Below are 11403 nucleotides of genomic sequence, written 5' to 3' on the forward strand. Positions count from 1 at the left end.
CTGGGCTTCTCCCTTCCATCTCCCTTTATATTTGATAGGGATATAAATGGAATTTTGTAGCGAGGCCAGGCTAGGTGGATTTTGTATCACAGACGAAATACAAATATATATATATATATATATATATATTATATATATATATATATATATATATATATATATATATATACATATTATATATATATATATATATATATATATATGTATGTATGTATGTATGTATTTATGTATGTGTGCGAGTGTGTGTAGTGCATGTATATGTGAATATGTGTATGTGTTATGTGTAGTGTGTGTATACGTGTATATGTATATGTATGCGTGCATGTATATGTGAATGCATGAGTATGTGCAAACGTATGTGCGCATACACGTGTGCGCCAGCATAAATATTGCTATATTTATGTGTGTATGTACAGTTATAAGCAGGTGCACAGGATGTATACGCAGGTGTGTGCTCGCATACATGGGGGTGAGTATGCATGAGTATGCGCATGCGTCTATACATGGGTACACGAGTGCTCTTATGTAGTTACGTATAATGTAAGAGTGTGTATGCATATCACATGCAAGGGAGCATATGTAAAGGTGTATGCTTGCGTGTGCATGTGCAAGAAAATGAACATATGCGTGGTACTTGAGGCATTTGCAGGTGAACAACTGTGTCTGCACTGGGCGTACATGCACATAAATAAAAATCAGTGTATAAAATATAATCACATATACACACTTCTGATAGTTAAGCCCATGCTCACGGGAGTATACCCTGGTGTAGTGAGTAGGCCGGCCGTGGCTACACATAAGTCCACATTACACACGGCTAACCCTGCTGGAGGGGCTTATCAGTGGCATCCCAGCTAAACCCCTTCCACCAAGATACACCTAAGCCAGTAGGTGGGAGGTAACTCGGCTGTATACCTCTCAATAAAAAAAACCATGACTGCACAAACAGAGCAACGGCCCTCATTCCCCGGAGGCGACGGAGCCCCTGGTTACGGCGGCGATCAGGACCGTTCCAGAGCAGAGGGTGCTAAGAATCCCAGTCAACAACAGGCCGCCCCACGTTGATGAACCTTTGCACATATAATATAAGGACAATGAGAACTGAATCCGACTTGCTAGCATTACTTGAGGAACTTTCTTTCATCAAATGGGATATTGTAGGACTCTGTGAGGTTAGAAGACTAGGCGAAGAACAGAAGATACTAAATGATGGACATGTGCTCTATTGGAGAGGTAAACCCAGGGTAGCAAGCAGGAATTAGGGGTGGGCTTCTTAGTTCACAAACGTTTAGAAAAGAATATCGTGGAATTCTATAGTATAAGCGAAAGAGTGGCTTCAGTAACACTAAAACTAAACAATAGGTACACCTAAAATTGTTCAAGTCTATGCTTCAGCTTGCAGCCACATTTATGATGAAGTAGAGAGCTTCTATGAAGATGTTCATTTAGCCAGCGAGAGAGTAAAAACCCCATTTCACAATAATTATTGGGATATTTTAATGCCAAAATAGGTAAAAGACAGTAGGAGAAACCGCAATAGGGAATCACGGAATAGGTACTAGGAATGAGAGGGGACAAATGCTAGTTGATTTTGCGGAGGCTCGATCACTCAATAACATGAATAAATTCTTCGAAAAAAAATAGAGCGGAAGTGGACATGGAAGTCGCCATCTGACATCAAAAACGAAATTGACTTCATAATTTCAAATAGGCGTGATATAGTAAAAATGTGGAAGTTATTAATAAAGTAAATGTTGGCAGTGACCACAGAATGGTCAGAGGCCAAATTAAATTACACCTCAGAAGGGAAAGGAGTAAACTCATGCAAAAACCACAGCCAAATTTAGCTAACTTGAAGACCAGAGTGACAGACTTTAACCTTATATCCAAAACAGGTATTCACTTCTCTTCAAAGGTCTCAACATTGACCAAATCAACAAACAGTTCAATGGCATAATAAAGGAAGCTATATTTGAAGTAGGCGGTAAGAACGTCAAGCAAAGCTCCAGCAAGTTCTCGTAGAAACTAAAGAGTTTATGCAAAAACGTAGGGTCATGAAAATATCGTCAATCAGGGACAAGATAGAATTAGCCGAACTAACAAAGACTATAAATAAAAGAAGAGGGAAGATGTACGGAAATTCAATACTCAAAATAAATGAAACAGTGATCTCAAGTACTAGCATGAAAACAGTTAAAAGAAGACTCAGAATAGGGAAAAATCAACTGTATGCAATAAAGAAACCAGATGGAGAAGTAACATACAATAAGAATAAAATCATAAGAATAGTGGAGGACTTTCACAGGGATCTATACAACTCAAATGAACAGCCATGGATAGAAGCGATAACTAGAGACGGACCTAGCATCACAACAGAAGAAATAAAAAGAGTGCTTAAATGCATGAAGAGAGGGAAAACACCGGGGGAAGATGGAATTAGTATAGACCTTATAATAGATGCAGGAGAAATTGTAACAATGAAACTAGCCAATCTTTTTAACAAATGCCTTATCAACGGGAAAACTCCGAAAGCCTGGAAAAATGCAACAATTATTTTGATACATAAAAAAGGAGACAGAAAGGATCTAAAAAACTACTGACCAATAAGTCTCCTTTCAGCTACTTACAAATTATTCACAAAAATCATCACAACTCGCATCTCTGACTTTCTGGATTCTAACCAGCCTAGAGAACAAGCAGGCTTTCGCAGTGGATTCTCAACAACAGACCACATCCACACACTCACCCAAAAAAGGAAAAAATAAACGAATATAGGAAACCCCTGTGTATGGCATTTTTCGATTACGAAAAGGCATTTGACTCTGTAGAGATACCAGCAGTACTAGAAGCTATCCGAAAGCAGGGAGTGGAGGAGGGATACTGTAAAATACTGGAATATATATACAAAGATGGGACAGCAACCATCAAGCTCCACACCGAAACCGACAAAATACCAATTAAAAAAGGTGTTAGACAGGGCGATACCATCTCACCAAAACTGTTTACAGCTTGTCTCTTCAGTGAATCTGCAAATGAAATGCAGCAACTAATAAATGATCTAAATGGAGAGAGTGTGAAAATCGGACTTTGGATGAACAAAAAAAAGACTAAGATCATGTTCAACAGTCGAGTTCAGTTCGAACAGATACAAGTACAAGGCAAAGCGCTAGAGGTAGTGGACAAGTATATATATACCTAGGACAACTCGTACAGACAAACACATCTAGCGAAGAGGAAATTATGCAACACATCAGGTTGGAGCGCCTTTGGCAGACACAGTAGCATACTAAGAGGCTCTTTGCCATTATGTTTAAAAAGAAAAGTCTTTAACCAGTGTGTCCTACCAGTTATGACCTATGGATCAGAAACATGGACAACAACCAAATTACCGGAGAGGAAACTAATAAGTGCCCAGAGAGGGATGGAGAGACTGATGTTGGGAATTCGCCTAAGAGATAGGATGAGGGCGACGTGGATCAGGGAACAGACAAAAGTAGAAGTATACTTGTGAGCATCAAAAAGAAAAAATGGCAATGAGCAGGTCATATACATCGGAGACAGGATAACAGATGGACAAAGAATGTAACAGACTGGGTTATAGATAATATAAAGAGACCAAGGGCCAGACCAATGACAATATGGCATGACGAAATAACGAAATTTGGGGGCTGGAAACAAAAAACACAAGACAGACAAAGTTGGAAAAGATTGGGAGAGGCTTACGTCCTGCAGTGGACTGACCCAGGCTGATGATGATGATAATGATGATGATGATGATGATGATGATGATGATGATGATGATGATGATGATGATGATGATGATGATGATGATGATGATGATGATGATGATATATATGAGAAATATTTATGTATGAATAGGGTAGGCGACATTATACTCAATTTCATATGTAAATTTTATATTTGGGTATATTTGTATTCAAGTAATTCAGGAACTTCTTAATATGATCACTTGACGTGAATAGCGAATGCAGTGGCAAAGTTTAAAGGAGTTAGGGTATTCCCTTGACCAGATTTTTTTTTTTTTCTTTTCTTTTCTTTTTTTATGGCACACAGAAATATTGGCAAGAGTAGAGCCAAACTACTATCAATAACTACCCCTTCTATCTGTTAATATATTTTCCATTGAAATAAAACAAGATGTCTTTAAGGCCTTTTTTGCAACATTTCCGAAAACATGATACATGTTTGCCCTTTATGCGCACGTTATTGGGATCTTTTGAAACATTTTTTTCGTTTATATATGCCTTCACCTTGATATGGTTTGATACACTCCAGCCAGCCAATCAGATCAAGATATTTTTTAGATATAGTTCATGCAGATAGAGATATATATTTTCATTAATTACGAATCGTAAGTTTCTTGATAATACATTTTTATTGCAAAGGTGCATAAAATGTGAAAAACACAAGCATAAGGGTAAGATTTGAAGTCAATCACGAATTTCCAACGTATCATATGACGTGGTACTGACTTCGGTGGGATGAATATCTTCAAAACCATTCTGTGTATCTATGATATAACCTCACAGGCTCAAAAAAATGTTGTGTATCTCAATTTGTTGATATATTTCAATCAATAAACCAAGTTAATGTCCGTGATCATTGGAATTACCCAGTTACCCAATCAGTGCGTGATATTTTTCAGATATATTTCAAGCAGTCTCAGATATGAATTTATATTTTCATTAATTACGAATCGCATCGTAAGTTTCTTGATAAAACTTTTTTTTTATTGTAAGATGTTTTTGTGCCTTTTTAGCAGTAGATCAAATACATGTTCACTGTATATGGGTAAGATTTGAAGTCAGTCATGACGGTCGCTGGAGGGACATGGTAAGAATTTTCAGCGTGTCCGAGTCATTGGCGTCTATATAACCTTAAGGGTCAAAAATATCAAAGAAGAGTACATTTGTTGATATAATTCAATCCCTAAATCAAGTAACTGTCGATTACCATTGGAATTATCCGGTTGCCTGATCTGGACATGATAATTGATAGTGTTTCACCTAGCGAGACCTTAGTAAATAAGTTAGAGACACCAAAACTGGCAAGCACATAATCATTGGCACTGGATATGTTCATCAAGTACGTGCTTTGTATTGTGTACTCAATTATTTTATTCATATCTGCCATTATCATTCAAGTAGTTTTGTAATTTAAATTACTTTCAATCTTATTAGTATAATTGCATTTATTAAATTAAACATCGCTCTTCTTCCTTTTCATGACAATATCCTTATTTTATGTCAAATCCTCGAGTAGCTGCAGGTCTGAGTTAGAAATACTTTTCCACGTTTTCTTTTCTATAAAGTAGTGTTAACGATGTTTCTGATAATACTGGTCCTAAGGTTCATTAATATTTTCCGCTCCCAAACTGGAATTTCCACATCACTACTATGTGTGTGTGTGTGTGTGTGTGTGTGTGTGTGTGTGTGTGTGTGTGTGTGTGTGTGTGTGTGTGTGTGTGTGTGTGTGTGTGTGTGTGAGTATGTGAGCGCGCGCGCGCATATATATACGTGTGTATATATACATACACATATGTATGTATGTGTGTATTTTTATCATATATCTATTGTATGTATAAGCTTTCCTCGTGATTGCTACTTCCGCAGCAAAAACGTTACCTTTGGTGTTGACATTGCATTTTGGTGTTGACCTAACTTGGGATCCACTAGAGGCGAATGGGTCGACATAACTATCCGATTTGTTCAACTGGCAGAATGTTGCAACGATCAGTCTGAGGTTGTCTGTTGGATGGGCCCTTTGAAAAGCAGATTGTGAGTCTATAAAAGTGTGTCTGGCCATCATGACATGTTTCAGAGGAGTTTGATGGCATATAACTCTATCTGGAGAGTGGATATATCATTAGAAATACGGCGTGCAACACAGGTATTTGCTACAACAAGGGCTGCACGTGCTTTCCCTGCGTTTTGCTGTATTCTTGTGTGTAAGAATGGAAGGAAGGATCCAACTTCCAAATTGGCCATTCGCGGCCATTAGAGTAGTCGGATTTGCAATAAAATATATGTGGACGGACCTCCATCAACCAGCACTATCGTATTTCTGAGTCGAAAATTAGAATTGCATATCTTACTCACTAGCTTAGCCATCCATTAATGATGGTGGTGGTTGAGAAATTATCCAGCCCATTCCTGAAAGAGTGTATACGATAAACGTCCAGAACTCAGATTGCCGTCGTGACAGTCTTCAGTCCGATGCTCTAACCACTCGGCTACCGTGGCCTATATACACGTATGTATACAAGTATATATGTGTGTGTAATACATATATATATATATATATATATATATATATATATATATATATATATATATATATATATATATATATATATATATATGTATGTATATATATATATATATATATATATATATATATATATTATAGGCTGGTAGGTAGCAGTAGGTCAGTAGGGTTTCATAGTCTAGCAGCTATCGGTTAAGGTAAAGGTACCAGTTGCAGCCGCCAGTATGCCAGCGCCCCCTGGTGGCATCGAAGTTGCTGGACCGACTCTACTTATATCCTACATGGCCGTTGCAAATTAACTAGTAAATTAATGTAAATTAGAGCATAATAATAATCCAATGTTTATTACATGAACTAACCCTTTAAACAAAAAACAAAAAGGAAGCACCAAAATGTATGAGAATACCAACGAAGTAGATTATAACAGTCCAGAACATGCATATAATAATATGTGTTTGTGTGTGTGTGTGTGTGTGTGTGTGTGTGTGTGTGTGTGTGTGTGTGCGTGTGCGTGTGCGTGTGCGTGTGCGTGTGCGTGTGCGTGTGCGTGCGTGCGTGCATGCGTGTGTGTGTGTGTGTGTGTGTGTGTGTGTGTGTGTGTGTGTGTGTGTGTGTGTGTGTGTGTGTGTGTGTGTTTGTGTGTGTGTGTGTGTCTGTGTGTTGTGTGTGTAATAAAAAAAAACAATAATGAATAACAAAAACCCAAAGATAGGAGATGAAATTATGTAATCCTGAGTTTCGAGGAGTAACCGTTCTCCTCCAGCCACTGGACTATGACGTCATAGTTGGCGCCCATCCAGGCGACGTTGTTTCTGACTTTCTCTTCGACTTGCTGGACGTTCCTCTGGTTCCCTTCTAAAGACACCTTCCTCCTCCTCAAGAACGACAGGACCTGAAAAGGTGTGTTACAATGCGTGGTTAAGAAACTAGGGTTTAATTCCTGCGAGTCGAAAGATGAATTTTTACTGATATTTAATTAGAGGTGCATATTTAATGGGTATTCGAAATGATAATGCTAGCAAATTCCTGATTGAGGTATCTGTATATGAATTCACATTAATGAGTACATTTTAGCATCTTCCATCAAATGTTTGTGTTTTTTATTTTCATTCTAATGTTAAATAGTTATCCCTTTTCATACCTCAAACTCTCGATACATACTGTACATAAATTCTCATATTAGTAAAGTTATGTTATCTAACATACAAAATGGCCGAAACTTACCTCCTGAAGTTCCTGTTTGTATTGAAGTTGTATGTTATGCTCTTCATTAATTCTCCTCTCCTCCTCTTCTTGCTGTGGCATTTAAAAAGTAGTTCAGCGTGTGTTAAGGAGGCAGTGACAATTTTGGAAGAAACAGGATTCCCTTATCCGCGAGCATAATATGTAATTTTGCGATGCAAAATTACGTATTATTACTAAATGAAGTATTTATAATTTTATTATATTTCACTTTATCATACATGCCCACAGTTTATTAACATATTCACTAGCCCATAATTTGTTGTATTGCAATGTTCGAGAAGGTTGAAGAGGACTTACAACGTGTAGATATCGTTCCAGTTAAGCTTGAGGTAGTTCCATACCAAGGAGCGTCCCACGTCATTGTAACCGATGCTTCTTAATACATTACCAACATCTTGTAGTCTTATGCCCACTGACTGGGTTAATGGCCATATCAAGGTACCTGGAAAAGCACATTGGAATCACATGAAAAAAAAAAGAGGGAGAGAGAGGGGGGGGGGGAGTAGCAAAAGAAAGGAACCAACCAAACAAAAATTTATAGCTCTGTTCCCTGTTACTCTTTCTTAATTTCTGCCTCATATGTGTCTTTGATTCCCAACTCTCTTTCTCTCTCAGATATGAGACTACCGAGACAGGATCCAAGCTTCTTTAGTGCAGGCCATGGCGGCGAGAAGGAGAGTTTTCTCACTGGCGACGTTGGTCCGCAGGTATTGGTCCCACGCGAAGTCCACTCGGCCTCCCCGCCCTCCTCTATGGCGCGGCAGTACACCGTCCATTTGAGGTTTGGCGAAATAAGGCTGGAAATTGTTTTTTTTTAATATACATATTATATCACTGTAGTAATAATGGCCATAGCAGTTCATATTAGTAATTATGTTTGCTATAATAATTGTAGTAACAATAAATTAAAGCAACAAAACTCCTACCACTCCTACTAAGGACGATGATAAAAACAACCAAAGTCAATGGTAATGGCATTGACGCCAAAAGCCAGAATAATAAATGCATACTGTAAAACCGAGTGCAAATTAGGTAGCATAGTCCCTTGCCGGTGTTATCTGCTCTTGGTAACACTGTGACATGGGCTGTGTTGTAGCTGGCAGGTCAGCTCATAGCCATGTTAAAGGGCATTCTATTAACATTAATGAGCATTGTGAAAGTAGCAGAAGAATCAGTTAAAATAGTTCAGTATGAACACAGTTACTATGTAAAGGAGAAAATGTAACATTTATGGATAACTGTCGAGTCTTGCGACCTCTACATACTTTTCTTTAATGAGTCTATAGTATGAAATGCATTGCTGTCCTTGATACCATCTGTTCTTTTTACAAACCTACCCATATGCTAAATGGATAGCGTGGCGATTTTATTACTGCCGTATTGCCATTCCAATTAACATAACGGCAACGAATTCGTTTCGGTGTGCCCACAATGACCCTGACAATACCTTACCGTATCCTTCCCACACTCTTGGAAATGCGAACCCTTCCTCCCCAAGCTTGAATATTCACGTAAAGTTCTGATAAACGTGCTTCAGCATGCCCGTGTAGGTCCTCATCTTCGAACAAGTTATTCGTAAACTAAACTTTGCTCATCATTCTCTATACCTGAAAATCCGAACACTGTTAACTGCCAATTCTTCATTGTCAATCTTTCAGGGATTTTTTGTTGTTTTTATGGTATAACCATAATAACAACCATTATCAGTAGTTAAAGAAATAGTAGCAGTAGTAGTAGTGAACTTCCAACTATAAATCATTTTTATTATAGCCTTCATGATGAAATTCATGATAACAAGAATATGCTAATATAAACTACAACCAAGACAAAAATGATACTGACGATAATCATAATAAACATCATCACAGTAATCATTATAACAGCATTCACAGAAGTAACAGTGTTAGTAGTAGTAATGGAATAAGGATTACACGATCATTAATAATGTGCAATATTTTTGTTGTTTGAGCTTAACATTATGCTCGTGCTATATACAGTGAATAAATGTCACTTACCAGGCCTCTATATCTGAAAAAAGTTTTGCTCTTTGATAACTTCACTTGGACGAATCTCCGATGAATCAACAACATCACACCTTATAGATATGTTGCATGCTGTATGGTGTGTGAATGTATGTTGCTGTATTTGTCTGCTAATATATGCTATTATGCTTTATGTGTTCAATTTTCCCATAACGTCGGTAACTGCTCATTCGTAATTCTTCATTACCAGTTTTTTAAGTATAGCTATTTGGTAAAACCAAGTAACTGCGTTTAAATGGTCTTCTCAATAATTATGTAAAAACAAAGAACAAATATTTATTGCAATTATCACTATGTTAACTGTTGATATGATATACTACCATGATCATAATCATGAAAAAGTTATGTGTTAATAACCATGATGATGGTGTTGATGATTATGATATTAGTAGTAATAGCAATGATGATAACACTAATGATGATGATAACGACAATGATAATAATAGTGATAATGATGACAGTGATAATATACTGATTGTTGATAATGAAATGACACTAATGATAAATATGATAATACATATATTACTTATGCTTATCATTTTGGTGTCGAAATATTGAAAGTGATAATATCAACAATTCTCAAAACATATATGATCATTTTAACAAGTGCTTTCACAAATGTGATTTTGAGAATATAACATTTAGAATCCCATTCTTCTAAAAATCTGAATAAATGTATATGTAATAATAAAAGAGGGAGGGTGTGAGAGACCTCGTAGTCGTGAAGAAAAGTAAGAAAAGCACTAACATAATTATCAGGTAATAAATATAGTTACTACAAAAATCACTTGAATAAGAAATTACTCTACTAATTCTTCAGGTGTTTGCGATTTTTTTAGAATATTGTCTTGAATGCAAGTGCCGAGAGGTTGCAAGATTTACTTTTATATGAAGAATGTTACTTTTCCCTTAATCTATTTACTCCCTAGAAGCATGCTGGTTGGATTTCGTTTTAATTCTCACGATGCCCACTGTTGATTAGGTTTTATCTTACGTAATCATCCGTGTTGACTGAAAAGCTGCAGCACAATAGCGGTTCTATGGGGGCGAGGTGCTCAGAAAGCCTCCAAGGTAATATCCCGCCAATTGTGTTAACGTTTCATTTAGGTCGGGACTGTACGTTACATTCGTTAGATACACCTACCCCTACCTTGTGTTGTCTGCATTTCCATCCACTGCCTGTAGAGAGTGAGCGCCTTGCCGAGGGCAGTCCTTGTGGGCCCCGTTTGCAAGCCCAGTTCACAGCTATCTTCCTCTTTTGCTCTAAGTAAGGATCCTCTTCTTGTCATCAAATCCCACAGCTTCATAGACCGGCAACACTAAATCCAGGGGGGTAACGCTGTGAAACATTTAATGTTATATATCTGTACAGTATATATATATATATGATATAATATATATATATAATATATATATATATAATATATATATATATATATATATATATTTATCAATGCACATAATATATAGATATAGATGTAGATATACTACACATATATAATATATATATTTTATATATATATATATATAATATATATATAATATTAATATAGCATATAATAATGTGTGTTGTGAATATATACAATATATATATTTAAAATAAAATATACATTATACATATAATATCTATATATCATACTCATAAATATAAAAATAATATGTGGTGTGTGTATATATGTGTGCATATTATATGTGCGTATATATATGTTTATATATATATATATATATATATATTAATATATATTTTATATATATATAACATATATATTATACACATACATATAAGATTGTTTTATAAGTATATATGCATTAAAAAAAAAAAAAGAAC

At 36.4% G+C, this 11403-nt stretch overlaps 1 pseudogene; it reads right to left on the reverse strand.

Annotated features, from left to right (window-relative positions):
* Positions 1-6869: 6869 nt before the first annotated feature.
* The window catches only part of LOC119585655, a 40326-nt pseudogene continuing 35792 nt past the window's right edge, over positions 6870-11403 (reverse strand).

Source organism: Penaeus monodon, chromosome 3, assembly GCF_015228065.2.
Source record: "Penaeus monodon isolate SGIC_2016 chromosome 3, NSTDA_Pmon_1, whole genome shotgun sequence".
Taxonomy (NCBI): Eukaryota; Metazoa; Arthropoda; class Malacostraca; order Decapoda; family Penaeidae; genus Penaeus; species Penaeus monodon.